The sequence below is a fragment of the Leuresthes tenuis genome, unplaced genomic scaffold (assembly GCF_036924035.1).
Source record: "Leuresthes tenuis unplaced genomic scaffold, fLeuTen1.0.hap1 SCAF_11, whole genome shotgun sequence".
NCBI classification, from domain to species: domain Eukaryota; kingdom Metazoa; phylum Chordata; class Actinopteri; order Atheriniformes; family Atherinopsidae; genus Leuresthes; species Leuresthes tenuis.
In genome coordinates this window covers 25630708-25643850 of record NW_027325365.1, presented here as the reverse complement: position 1 = coordinate 25643850, position 13143 = coordinate 25630708, and the positions used below count along the sequence as shown (strand labels likewise).

At 42.4% G+C, this 13143-nt stretch overlaps 12 non-coding genes across 12 annotated transcripts; all 12 read right to left on the bottom strand.

Moving 5' to 3' along the window:
- Positions 1-522: 522 nt before the first annotated feature.
- On the bottom strand, positions 523-604 carry trnal-uag (transfer RNA leucine (anticodon UAG)). The gene has a single exon. It is a non-coding gene; the product is annotated as a tRNA-Leu (tRNA).
- A 1061-nt stretch (positions 605-1665) lies between these two features.
- trnal-uag (transfer RNA leucine (anticodon UAG)) lies at positions 1666-1747 on the bottom strand. The gene has a single exon. It is a non-coding gene; the product is annotated as a tRNA-Leu (tRNA).
- A 756-nt stretch (positions 1748-2503) lies between these two features.
- trnal-uag (transfer RNA leucine (anticodon UAG)) lies at positions 2504-2585 on the bottom strand. The gene has a single exon. It is a non-coding gene; the product is annotated as a tRNA-Leu (tRNA).
- A 1059-nt stretch (positions 2586-3644) lies between these two features.
- On the bottom strand, positions 3645-3726 carry trnal-uag (transfer RNA leucine (anticodon UAG)). The gene has a single exon. It is a non-coding gene; the product is annotated as a tRNA-Leu (tRNA).
- Positions 3727-4786: 1060 nt separating this feature from the next.
- trnal-uag (transfer RNA leucine (anticodon UAG)) lies at positions 4787-4868 on the bottom strand. The gene has a single exon. It is a non-coding gene; the product is annotated as a tRNA-Leu (tRNA).
- Positions 4869-6239: 1371 nt separating this feature from the next.
- On the bottom strand, positions 6240-6311 carry trnam-cau (transfer RNA methionine (anticodon CAU)). The gene has a single exon. It is a non-coding gene; the product is annotated as a tRNA-Met (tRNA).
- Positions 6312-7291: 980 nt separating this feature from the next.
- Positions 7292-7373, bottom strand: trnal-uag (transfer RNA leucine (anticodon UAG)). The gene has a single exon. It is a non-coding gene; the product is annotated as a tRNA-Leu (tRNA).
- Positions 7374-8432: 1059 nt separating this feature from the next.
- trnal-uag (transfer RNA leucine (anticodon UAG)) lies at positions 8433-8514 on the bottom strand. The gene has a single exon. It is a non-coding gene; the product is annotated as a tRNA-Leu (tRNA).
- A 948-nt stretch (positions 8515-9462) lies between these two features.
- Positions 9463-9544, bottom strand: trnal-uag (transfer RNA leucine (anticodon UAG)). The gene has a single exon. It is a non-coding gene; the product is annotated as a tRNA-Leu (tRNA).
- Positions 9545-10604: 1060 nt separating this feature from the next.
- Positions 10605-10686, bottom strand: trnal-uag (transfer RNA leucine (anticodon UAG)). Its single transcript has one exon. It is a non-coding gene; the product is annotated as a tRNA-Leu (tRNA).
- A 1059-nt stretch (positions 10687-11745) lies between these two features.
- trnal-uag (transfer RNA leucine (anticodon UAG)) lies at positions 11746-11827 on the bottom strand. The gene has a single exon. It is a non-coding gene; the product is annotated as a tRNA-Leu (tRNA).
- A 1060-nt stretch (positions 11828-12887) lies between these two features.
- Positions 12888-12969, bottom strand: trnal-uag (transfer RNA leucine (anticodon UAG)). Its single transcript has one exon. It is a non-coding gene; the product is annotated as a tRNA-Leu (tRNA).
- Between the last annotated feature and the right edge of the window lie 174 nt (positions 12970-13143).

The window sequence follows — 13143 nt, the reverse complement described above, 5'->3', positions numbered from 1 at the left end:
GGGATTCATGTTTGCACCTTAGCAGAGAATGAAGGTACACTTGACATTTGGGTTATCTCCCCAAAGGACAACTACATCTGTAAGATTTCTTCAGAGTTCCATCAACTTCAAGGTAACATTTGTTCTCTTTCTTGAAATCAGACTTGTACTTTTGATGGTGAAAGTGCCACCAAATAGAACATTCACAATGGCAGGATTTAATCACTTTACACCACTATGTTAACAGTTCACCCTCATTAGTAGATATACAGAGGTTTAAAACCTGCAACTTCAAATGACTTTGGTCTCTATGGCTACGATCCCCAACATTACCTGTCCACTGCAAGGCGCAAAGAGAACGAACTGGGATTCATGTTTGCACCTTAGCAGAGAATGAAGGTACACTTGACATTTGGGTTATCTCCCCAAAGGACAACTACATGTGTAAGATTTCCATCAACTTCAAGGTAACATTTGATCTCTTTCTTGAAATCAGACTTGTACTTTTGATGGTGAAAGTGCCACCAAATAGAGCATTCACAATGGCAGTGGTGGGATTTGAACCCACGCCTCCACAGAGACTGGAGCCTAAATCCAGCGCCTTCGACCACTCGGCCACACTACCAAAGACAGCTGCCAGTCAACTACAGGTCCACCGACCCCCGGGTTATGGGCCCAGCAAGCTTCCACTGCGCCACTCTGCTTTTGCATTTTTTTTTCCTTGGGCTGAAATAGCAAATGGTGTTAGGAGGTACATTTGAAGATTGCAAGCACAGCAGCCCAAGCGCTGTGGCACTCAGCTTCCATGTATCTTGATTAGGGTTTTGGAAAACTAAGAACCTCCAAGTTACAATCACAACATTAGCAGTCACTGCAGTACTTTGAATGGGGTCTTGAGGCCTGTTTCAGTTCAGTCACGTCACACCACTATGTTAACAGGTCACTCTCATTAGTAGATATACAGAGGCTTAAAACCTGCAAATTTAAATGACTTTGGTCTCTATGGCTACGATCCCCAACATTACATCTCCACTGTGGTGATTTTCTTATTATTCATTGCATTGAGGGATTAAAGAGTGTAATATTAATGGTTTGGACTCTGAGTCATAGTGTATGAATGTTAGACCTACTGACTGACAATGCATAGCATCTGGGTGACCTCAGCCACATCCTTAACCTGCATTTCCAAAACCTGAAGAGTAATGGCCACAAATAAAAATAAGCCTTGAAAAAGGACAACTACATGTGTAAGATTTCCTCTAAGTTCCATCAACTTAAAGGTAACATTTTTTTTTTTTTTTCTAGAAAGCAGACTTGTACTTTTGATGGTGAAACTGCCACAAAATAGAGCATTCACAATGGCAGGATTTAATCACTTTACACCACTATGTTAACAGGTCACTCTCATTAGTAGATATACAGAGGCTTAAAACCTGCAAATTCAAATGACTTTGGTCTCTATGGCTACGATCCCCAACATTACATGTCCACTGCAAGGCGCACAAAGAACGAACTGGGATTCATGTTTGCACCTTAGCAGAGAATGAAGGTACACTTGGGTTATCTCCCCAAAGGACAACTACATGTGTAAGATTTCCATCAACTTCAAGGTAACATTTGATCTCTTTCTTGAAATCAGACTTGTAGTTTTGATGGTGAAAGTGCCACCAAATAGAGCATTCACAATGGCAGTGGTGGGATTTGAACCCACGCCTCCACAGAGACTGGAGCCTAAATCCAGCGCCTTCGACCACTCGGCCACACTACCAAAGACAGGTGCCAGTCAACTACAGGTCCACCGACCTCCGGGTTATGGGCCCAGCAAGCTTCCACTGCGCCACTCTGCTTTTAATCACAGGATTTAATCACTTTACACCACTATGTTAACAGGTCACCCTCATTAGTAGATATACAGAGGTTTAAAACCTGCAACTTCAAATGACTTTGGTCTCTCTGGCTACGATCCCCAACATTACATGTCCACTGCAAGGCGAACAAAGAACGAACTGGGATTCATGTTTGCACCTTAGCAGAGAATGAAGGTACACTTGACATTTGGGTTATCTCCCCAAAGGACAACTACATCTGTAAGATTTCTTCAGAGTTCCATCAACTTCAAGGTAACATTTGTTTTTTTTTCTTGAAAGCAGACTTGTACTTTTGATGGTGAAACTGCCATCAAATAGAACATTCACAATGGCAGGATTTAATCACTTTACACCACTATGTTAACAGGTCACCCTCATTAGTAGATATACAGAGGTTTAAAACCTGCAACTTCAAATGACTTTGGTCTCTATGGCTACGATCCCCAACATTACATGTCCACTGCAAGGCGCACAAAGAACGAACTGGGATTCATGTTTGCACCTTAGCAGAGAATGAAGGTACACTTGGGTTATCTCCCCAAAGGACAACTACATGTGTAAGATTTCCATCAACTTCAAGGTAACATTTGATCTCTTTCTTGAAATCAGACTTGTACTTTTGATGGTAAAAGTGCCACCAAATAGAGCATTCACAATGGCAGTGGTGGGATTGGAATCCACGCCTCCACAGACACTGGAGCCTAAATCCAGCGCCTTCGACCACTCGGCCACACTACCAAAGACAGCTGCCAGTCAACTACAGGTCCACCGACCTCCGGGTTATGGGCCCAGCAAGCTTCCACTGCGCCACTCTGCTTTTGCATTTTTTTTCCTTGGGCTGAGATAGCAAATGGTGTTAGGAGGTACATTTGAAGATTGCAAGCACAGCAGCCCAAGCGCTGTGACACTCAGCTTCCATGTATCTTGATTAGGGTTTTGGAAAACTAAGAACCTCCAAGTTACAATCACAACATTAGCAGTCACTGCAGTACTTTGAATGGGGTCTTGAGGCCTGTTTCAGTTCAGTCACGTCACACCACTATGTTAACAGGTCACTCTCATTAGTACATATACAGAGGCTTAAAATCTGCAACTTCAAATGACTTTGGTCTCTATGGCTACGATCCCCAACATTACATCTCCACTGTGGTGATTTTCTTATCATTCATTGCATTGAGGTATTAAAGAGTGTAATATTAATGGTTTGGACTCTGAGTCATAGTGTATGAATGTTAGACCTACTGACTGACAATGCATAGCATCTGGGTGACCTCAGCCACATCCTTAACCTGCATTTCCAAAACCTGAAGAGTAATGGCCACAAATAAAAATAAGCCTTGAAAAAGGACAACTACATGTGTAAGATTTCCTCTAAGTTCCATCAACTTAAAGGTAACATTTGTTTTTTTTTTCTAGAAAGCAGACTTGTACTTTTGATGGTGAAACTGCCATCAAATAGAACATTCACAATGGCAGGATTTAATCACTTTACACCACTATGTTAACAGGTCACCCTCATTAGTAGATATACAGAGGCTTAAAACCTGCAACTTCAAATGACTTTGGTCTCTATGGCTACGATCCCCAACATTACATGTCCACTGCAAGGCGCACAAAGAACGAACTGGGATTCATGTTTGCACCTTAGCAGAGAATGAAGGTACACTTGGGTTATCTCCCCAAAGGACAACTACATGTGTAAGATTTCCATCAACTTCAAGGTAACATTTGATCTCTTTCTTGAAATCAGACTTGTACTTTTGATGGTAAAAGTGCCACCAAATAGAGCATTCACAATGGCAGTGGTGGGATTGGAATCCACGCCTCCACAGACACTGGAGCCTAAATCCAGCGCCTTCGACCACTCGGCCACACTACCAAAGACAGCTGCCAGTCAACTACAGGTCCACCGACCTCCGGGTTATGGGCCCAGCAAGCTTCCACTGCGCCACTCTGCTTTTGCATTTTTTTTTCCTTGGGCTGAGATAGCAAATGGTGTTAGGAGGCACATTTGAAGATTGCAAGCACAGCAGCCCAAGCGCTGTGACACTCAGCTTCCATGTATCTTGATTAGGGTTTTGGAAAACTAAGAACCTCCAAGTTACAATCACAACATTAGCAGTCACTGCAGTACTTTGAATGGGGTCTTGAGGCCTGTTTCAGTTCAGTCACGTCACACCACTATGTTAACAGGTCACTCTCATTAGTACATATACAGAGGCTTAAAATCTGCAACTTCAAATGACTTTGGTCTCTATGGCTACGATCCCCAACATTACATCTCCACTGTGGTGATTTTCTTATCATTCATTGCATTGAGGTATTAAAGAGTGTAATATTAATGGTTTGGACTCTGAGTCATAGTGTATAAATGTTAGACCTACTGACTGACAATGCATAGCATCTGGGTGACCTCAGCCACATCCTTAACCTGCATTTCCAAAACCTGAAGAGTAATGGCCACAAATAAAAATAAGCCTTGAAAAAGGACAACTACATGTGTAAGATTTCCTCTAAGTTCCATCAACTTAAAGGTAACATTTGTTTTTTTTTTCTAGAAAGCAGACTTGTACTTTTGATGGTGAAACTGCCATCAAATAGAACATTCACAATGGCAGGATTTAATCACTTTACACCACTATGTTAACAGGTCACCCTCATTAGTAGATATACAGAGGTTTAAAACCTGCAACTTCAAATGACTTTGGTCTCTATGGCTACGATCCCCAACATTACATGTCCACTGCAAGGCGCACAAAGAACGAACTGGGATTCATGTTTGCACCTTAGCAGAGAATGAAGGTACACTTGGGTTATCTCCCCAAAGGACAACTACATGTGTAAGATTTCCATCAACTTCAAGGTAACATTTGATCTCTTTCTTGAAATCAGACTTGTACTTTTGATGGTGAAAGTGCCACCAAATAGAGCATTCACAATGGCAGTGGTGGGATTTGAACCCACGCCTCCACAGAGACTGGAGTCTAAATCCAGCGCCTTCGACCACTCGGCCACACTACCAAAGACAGCTGCCAGTGAACTACAGGTCCACCGACCTCCGGGTTATGGGCCCAGCAAGCTTCCACTGCGCCACTCTGCTTTTGCATTTTTTTTTCCTTGGGCTGAGATAGCAAATGGTGTTAGGAGGTACATTTGAAGATTGCAAGCACAGCAGCCCAAGCGCTGTGACACTCAGCTTCCATGTATCTTGATTAGGGTTTTGGAAAACTAAGAACCTCCAAGTTACAATCACAACATTAGCAGTCACTGCAGTACTTTGAATGGGGTCTTGAGGCCTGTTTCAGTTCAGTCACGTCACACCACTATGTTAACAGGTCACTCTCATTAGTAGATATACAGAGGCTTAAAACCTGCAACTTCAAATGACTTTGGTCTCTATGGCTACGATCCCCAACATTACATCTCCACTGAAAGGTCTTGGATTCATGTTTGAATCCTTTGCAGAGAATGAAAGTACACTTGACATATGGGTTACCTCCGCACAGGACAACTACATGTTCTTTTTCTTGAAAGCAGACTTGTACTTTTGATGGTGAAACTGCCACCAAATAGAGCATTCACAATGGCAGGATTTAATCACTTTACACCACTATGTTAACAGGTCACCCTCATTAGTATATATACAGAGGTTTAAAACCTGCAACTTCAAATGACTTTGGTCTCTATGGCTTGTATCTCCAACATTACATGTCCACTGAAAGGTCTTGGATTCATGTTTGAATCCTTTGCAGAGAATGAAAGTACACTTGACATATGGGTTACCTCCGCACAGGACAACTACATGTTCTTTTTCTTGAAAGCAGACTTGCACTTTTGATGGTGAAACTGCCACCAAATAGAGCATTCACAATGGCAGGATTTTAACCCACAGCTCCACAGAGACTGGAGCTGAAATACAGCACCTTCGACCACACTACCAAAGACAGCTTTGAGTCCACTACAGGGGACCGTCAGCTTTCAAAGATGACTGAACTGAAGGATCGTAATCAAGAGCTGTCAGTAGAGCCTTATAGATGAAACTTTTCTAACGCATAATAACACAAGCAGTACTTTCAGCCTGTTGTATAGAAACATTTAGTAGCAATATTTGCAAGGACAAACGGCTTCATTGAGCTAAGTGACCAGAAAGAAGTTTCACCCTCATGTGAACAGGAGTCCTTAAAAGTAAATTGTCAGGTACTGAAAGAAGGAGCAAGCTTCCCTCAAGAAAAGATGGATGTTCGGAAACTTATGATTACCAGTTGTAGTCTTCCCACTATGGAACACCCAGATATATTTGTTATGCTTTTCATCAAAAGCCATGAAATCTTTACAGAAGAGAGGATAACAAAGGAAAAGTACACACGAGCAGTAGTCTATAATAGGAAGGTCTAGCAGAGGATGGTTTCGATCCATCGACCTCTGGGTTATGGGCCCAGCACGCTTCCGCTGCGCCACTCTGCTTTTACACAGGGATTCCTAGGACTGAGATACCAAAGAGTTTATGGAGACACATTTTAAGATTGCAAGCACAGCAGCCCAAGCGCTGTGACACTCAGCTTCCATGTATCTTGATTAGGGTTTTGGAAAACTAGGAACCTCCAAATTACAATCACAACATTAGAAGTCACTGCAATACCTTGAATGGCGTCTTGAGTCCGGTTTCAGTTCAGTCACGTCACACCACTATTTTAACAGGTCACCCTCATTAGTAGATATACAGAGGTTTAAAACCTGCAACTTCAAATGACTTTGGTCTCTATGGCTACGATCCCCAACATTACATCTCCACTGGGGTGATTTTCTTATGATTCATTGCATTGAGGCTTTAAAGAGTGTAATATTAATGGTTTGGACTCTGAGTCATAGTGTATGAATGTTAGACCTACTGACTGACAATGCATAGCATCTGGGTGACCTCAGCCACATCCTTAACCTGCATTTCCAAAACCTGAAGAGTAATGGCCACAAATAAAAATAAGCCTTGAAAAAGGACAACTACATGTGTAAGATTTCCTCTAAGTTCCATCAACTTAAAGGTAACATTTGTTTTTTTTTTCTAGAAAGCAGACTTGTACTTTTGATGGTGAAACTGCCATCAAATAGAACATTCACAATGGCAGGATTTAATCACTTTACACCACTATGTTAACAGGTCACCCTCATTAGTAGATATACAGAGGTTTAAAACCTGCAACTTCAAATGACTTTGGTCTCTATGGCTACGATCCCCAACATTACATGTCCACTGCAAGGCGCACAAAGAACGAACTGGGATTCATGTTTGCACCTTAGCAGAGAATGAAGGTACACTTGGGTTATCTCCCCAAAGGACAACTACATGTGTAAGATTTCCATCAACTTCAAGGTAACATTTGATCTCTTTCTTGAAATCAGACTTGTACTTTTGATGGTAAAAGTGCCACCAAATAGAGCATTCACAATGGCAGTGGTGGGATTGGAATCCACGCCTCCACAGACACTGGAGCCTAAATCCAGCGCCTTCGACCACTCGGCCACACTACCAAAGACAGCTGCCAGTCAACTACAGGTCCACCGACCTCCGGGTTATGGGCCCAGCAAGCTTCCACTGCGCCACTCTGCTTTTGCATTTTTTTTCCTTGGGCTGAGATAGCAAATGGTGTTAGGAGGTACATTTGAAGATTGCAAGCACAGCAGCCCAAGCGCTGTGACACTCAGCTTCCATGTATCTTGATTAGGGTTTTGGAAAACTAAGAACCTCCAAGTTACAATCACAACATTAGCAGTCACTGCAGTACTTTGAATGGGGTCTTGAGGCCTGTTTCAGTTCAGTCACGTCACACCACTATGTTAACAGGTCACTCTCATTAGTAGATATACAGAGGCTTAAAATCTGCAACTTCAAATGACTTTGGTCTCTATGGCTACGATCCCCAACATTACATCTCCACTGTGGTGATTTTCTTATGATTCATTGCATTGAGGCTTTAAAGAGTGTAATATTAATGGTTTGGACTCTGAGTCATAGTGTATGAATGTTAGACCTACTGACTGACAATGCATAGCATCTGGGTGACCTCAGCCACATCCTTAACCTGCATTTCCAAAACCTGAAGAGTAATGGCCACAAATAAAAATAAGCCTTGAAAAAGGACAACTACATGTGTAAGATTTCCTCTAAGTTCCATCAACTTAAAGGTAACATTTGTTTTTTTTTTCTAGAAAGCAGACTTGTACTTTTGATGGTGAAACTGCCATCAAATAGAACATTCACAATGGCAGGATTTAATCACTTTACACCACTATGTTAACAGGTCACCCTCATTAGTAGATATACAGAGGTTTAAAACCTGCAACTTCAAATGACTTTGGTCTCTATGGCTACGATCCCCAACATTACATGTCCACTGCAAGGCGCACAAAGAACGAACTGGGATTCATGTTTGCACCTTAGCAGAGAATGAAGGTACACTTGGGTTATCTCCCCAAAGGACAACTACATGTGTAAGATTTCCATCAACTTCAAGGTAACATTTGATCTCTTTCTTGAAATCAGACTTGTACTTTTGATGGTGAAAGTGCCACCAAAGAGAACATTCACAATGGCAGTGGTGGGATTTGAACCCACGCCTCCACAGAGACTGGAGCCTAAATCCAGCGCCTTCGACCACTCGGCCACACTACCAAAGACAGCTGCCAGTCAACTACAGGTCCACCGACCTCCGGGTTATGGGCCCAGCAAGCTTCCACTGCGCCACTCTGCTTTTGCATTTTTTTTTCCTTGGGCTGAGATAGCAAATGGTGTTAGGAGGTACATTTGAAGATTGCAAGCACAGCAGCCCAAGCGCTGTGACACTCAGCTTCCATGTATCTTGATTAGGGTTTTGGAAAACTAAGAACCTCCAAGTTACAATCACAACATTAGCAGTCACTGCAGTACTTTGAATGGGGTCTTGAGGCCTGTTTCAGTTCAGTCACGTCACACCACTATGTTAACAGGTCACTCTCATTAGTACATATACAGAGGCTTAAAATCTGCAACTTCAAATGACTTTGGTCTCTATGGCTACGATCCCCAACATTACATGTCCACTGCAAGGTGCACAAAGAATAAACTGGGATTCATGTTTGCACCTTAGCAGAGAATGAAGGTACACTTGATATATGGGTTACCTCTCCAAAGGACAACTACATCTGTAAGATTTCTTCAGAGTTCCATCAACTTCAAGGTAACATTTGTTTTTTTTTCTTGAAAGCAGACTTGTACTTTTGATGGTGAAACTGCCACCAAATAGAGCATTCACAATGGCAGGATTTAATCACTTTACACCACTATGTTAACAGGTCACTCTCATTAGTAGATATACAGAGGCTTAAAACCTGCAAATTTAAATGACTTTGGTCTCTATGGCTACGATCCCCAACATTACATGTCCACTGCAAGGCGCACAAAGAACGAACTGGGATTCATGTTTGCACCTTAGCAGAGAATGAAGGTACACTTGGGTTATCTCCCCAAAGGACAACTACATGTGTAAGATTTCCATCAACTTCAAGGTAACATTTGATCTCTTTCTTGAAATCAGACTTGTACTTTTGATGGTGAAAGTGCCACCAAATAGAGCATTCACAATGGCAGTGGTGGGATTTGAACCCACGCCTCCACAGAGACTGGAGCCTAAATCCAGCGCCTTCGACCACTCGGCCACACTACCAAAGACAGCTGCCAGTCAACTACAGGTCCACCGACCCCCGGGTTATGGGCCCAGCAAGCTTCCACTGCGCCACTCTGCTTTTGCATTTTTTTTTCCTTGGGCTGAAATAGCAAATGGTGTTAGGAGGTACATTTGAAGATTGCAAGCACAGCAGCCCAAGCGCTGTGGCACTCAGCTTCCATGTATCTTGATTAGGGTTTTGGAAAACTAAGAACCTCCAAGTTACAATCACAACATTAGCAGTCACTGCAGTACTTTGAATGGGGTCTTGAGGCCTGTTTCAGTTCAGTCACGTCACACCACTATGTTAACAGGTCACTCTCATTAGTAGATATACAGAGGCTTAAAACCTGCAAATTTAAATGACTTTGGTCTCTATGGCTACGATCCCCAACATTACATCTCCACTGTGGTGATTTTCTTATTATTCATTGCATTGAGGGATTAAAGAGTGTAATATTAATGGTTTGGACTCTGAGTCATAGTGTATGAATGTTAGACCTACTGACTGACAATGCATAGCATCTGGGTGACCTCAGCCACATCCTTAACCTGCATTTCCAAAACCTGAAGAGTAATGGCCACAAATAAAAATAAGCCTTGAAAAAGGACAACTACATGTGTAAGATTTCCTCTAAGTTCCATCAACTTAAAGGTAACATTTGTTTTTTTTTTCTAGAAAGCAGACTTGTACTTTTGATGGTGAAACTGCCATCAAATAGAACATTCACAATGGCAGGATTTAATCACTTTACACCACTATGTTAACAGGTCACCCTCATTAGTAGATATACAGAGGTTTAAAACCTGCAACTTCAAATGACTTTGGTCTCTATGGCTACGATCCCCAACATTACATGTCCACTGCAAGGCGCACAAAGAACGAACTGGGATTCATGTTTGCACCTTAGCAGAGAATGAAGGTACACTTGGGTTATCTCCCCAAAGGACAACTACATGTGTAAGATTTCCATCAACTTCAAGGTAACATTTGATCTCTTTCTTGAAATCAGACTTGTACTTTTGATGGTAAAAGTGCCACCAAATAGAGCATTCACAATGGCAGTGGTGGGATTGGAATCCACGCCTCCACAGACACTGGAGCCTAAATCCAGCGCCTTCGACCACTCGGCCACACTACCAAAGACAGCTGCCAGTCAACTACAGGTCCACCGACCTCCGGGTTATGGGCCCAGCAAGCTTCCACTGCGCCACTCTGCTTTTGCATTTTTTTTCCTTGGGCTGAGATAGCAAATGGTGTTAGGAGGTACATTTGAAGATTGCAAGCACAGCAGCCCAAGCGCTGTGACACTCAGCTTCCATGTATCTTGATTAGGGTTTTGGAAAACTAAGAACCTCCAAGTTACAATCACAACATTAGCAGTCACTGCAGTACTTTGAATGGGGTCTTGAGGCCTGTTTCAGTTCAGTCACGTCACACCACTATGTTAACAGGTCACTCTCATTAGTACATATACAGAGGCTTAAAATCTGCAACTTCAAATGACTTTGGTCTCTATGGCTACGATCCCCAACATTACATCTCCACTGTGGTGATTTTCTTATCATTCATTGCATTGAGGTATTAAAGAGTGTAATATTAATGGTTTGGACTCTGAGTCATAGTGTATGAATGTTAGACCTACTGACTGACAATGCATAGCATCTGGGTGACCTCAGCCACATCCTTAACCTGCATTTCCAAAACCTGAAGAGTAATGGCCACAAATAAAAATAAGCCTTGAAAAAGGACAACTACATGTGTAAGATTTCCTCTAAGTTCCATCAACTTAAAGGTAACATTTGTTTTTTTTTTCTAGAAAGCAGACTTGTACTTTTGATGGTGAAACTGCCATCAAATAGAACATTCACAATGGCAGGATTTAATCACTTTACACCACTATGTTAACAGGTCACCCTCATTAGTAGATATACAGAGGTTTAAAACCTGCAACTTCAAATGACTTTGGTCTCTATGGCTACGATCCCCAACATTACATGTCCACTGCAAGGCGCACAAAGAACGAACTGGGATTCATGTTTGCACCTTAGCAGAGAATGAAGGTACACTTGGGTTATCTCCCCAAAGGACAACTACATGTGTAAGATTTCCATCAACTTCAAGGTAACATTTGATCTCTTTCTTGAAATCAGACTTGTACTTTTGATGGTAAAAGTGCCACCAAATAGAGCATTCACAATGGCAGTGGTGGGATTGGAATCCACGCCTCCACAGACACTGGAGCCTAAATCCAGCGCCTTCGACCACTCGGCCACACTACCAAAGACAGCTGCCAGTCAACTACAGGTCCACCGACCTCCGGGTTATGGGCCCAGCAAGCTTCCACTGCGCCACTCTGCTTTTGCATTTTTTTTTCCTTGGGCTGAGATAGCAAATGGTGTTAGGAGGCACATTTGAAGATTGCAAGCACAGCAGCCCAAGCGCTGTGACACTCAGCTTCCATGTATCTTGATTAGGGTTTTGGAAAACTAAGAACCTCCAAGTTACAATCACAACATTAGCAGTCACTGCAGTACTTTGAATGGGGTCTTGAGGCCTGTTTCAGTTCAGTCACGTCACACCACTATGTTAACAGGTCACTCTCATTAGTACATATACAGAGGCTTAAAATCTGCAACTTCAAATGACTTTGGTCTCTATGGCTACGATCCCCAACATTACATCTCCACTGTGGTGATTTTCTTATCATTCATTGCATTGAGGTATTAAAGAGTGTAATATTAATGGTTTGGACTCTGAGTCATAGTGTATAAATGTTAGACCTACTGACTGACAATGCATAGCATCTGGGTGACCTCAGCCACATCCTTAACCTGCATTTCCAAAACCTGAAGAGTAATGGCCACAAATAAAAATAAGCCTTGAAAAAGGACAACTACATGTGTAAGATTTCCTCTAAGTTCCATCAACTTAAAGGTAACATTTGTTTTTTTTTTCTAGAAAGCAGACTTGTACTTTTGATGGTGAAACTGCCATCAAATAGAACATTCACAATGGCAGGATTTAATCACTTTACACCACTATGTTAACAGGTCACCCTCATTAGTAGATATACAGAGGTTTAAAACCTGCAACTTCAAATGACTTTGGTCTCTATGGCTACGATCCCCAACATTACATGTCCACTGCAAGGCGCACAAAGAACGAACTGGGATTCATGTTTGCACCTTAGCAGAGAATGAAGGTACACTTGGGTTATCTCCCCAAAGGACAACTACATGTGTAAGATTTCCATCAACTTCAAGGTAACATTTGATCTCTTTCTTGAAATCAGACTTGTACTTTTGATGGTGAAAGTGCCACCAAATAGAGCATTCACAATGGCAGTGGTGGGATTTGAACCCACGCCTCCACAGAGACTGGAGCCTAAATCCAGCGCCTTCGACCACTCGGCCACACTACCAAAGACAGCTGCCAGTGAACTACAGGTCCACCGACCTCCGGGTTATGGGCCCAGCAAGCTTCCACTGCGCCACTCTGCTTTTGCATTTTTTTTCCTTGGGCTGAGATAGCAAATGGTGTTAGGAGGTACATTTGAAGATTGCAAGCACAGCAGCCCAAGCGCTGTGACACTCAG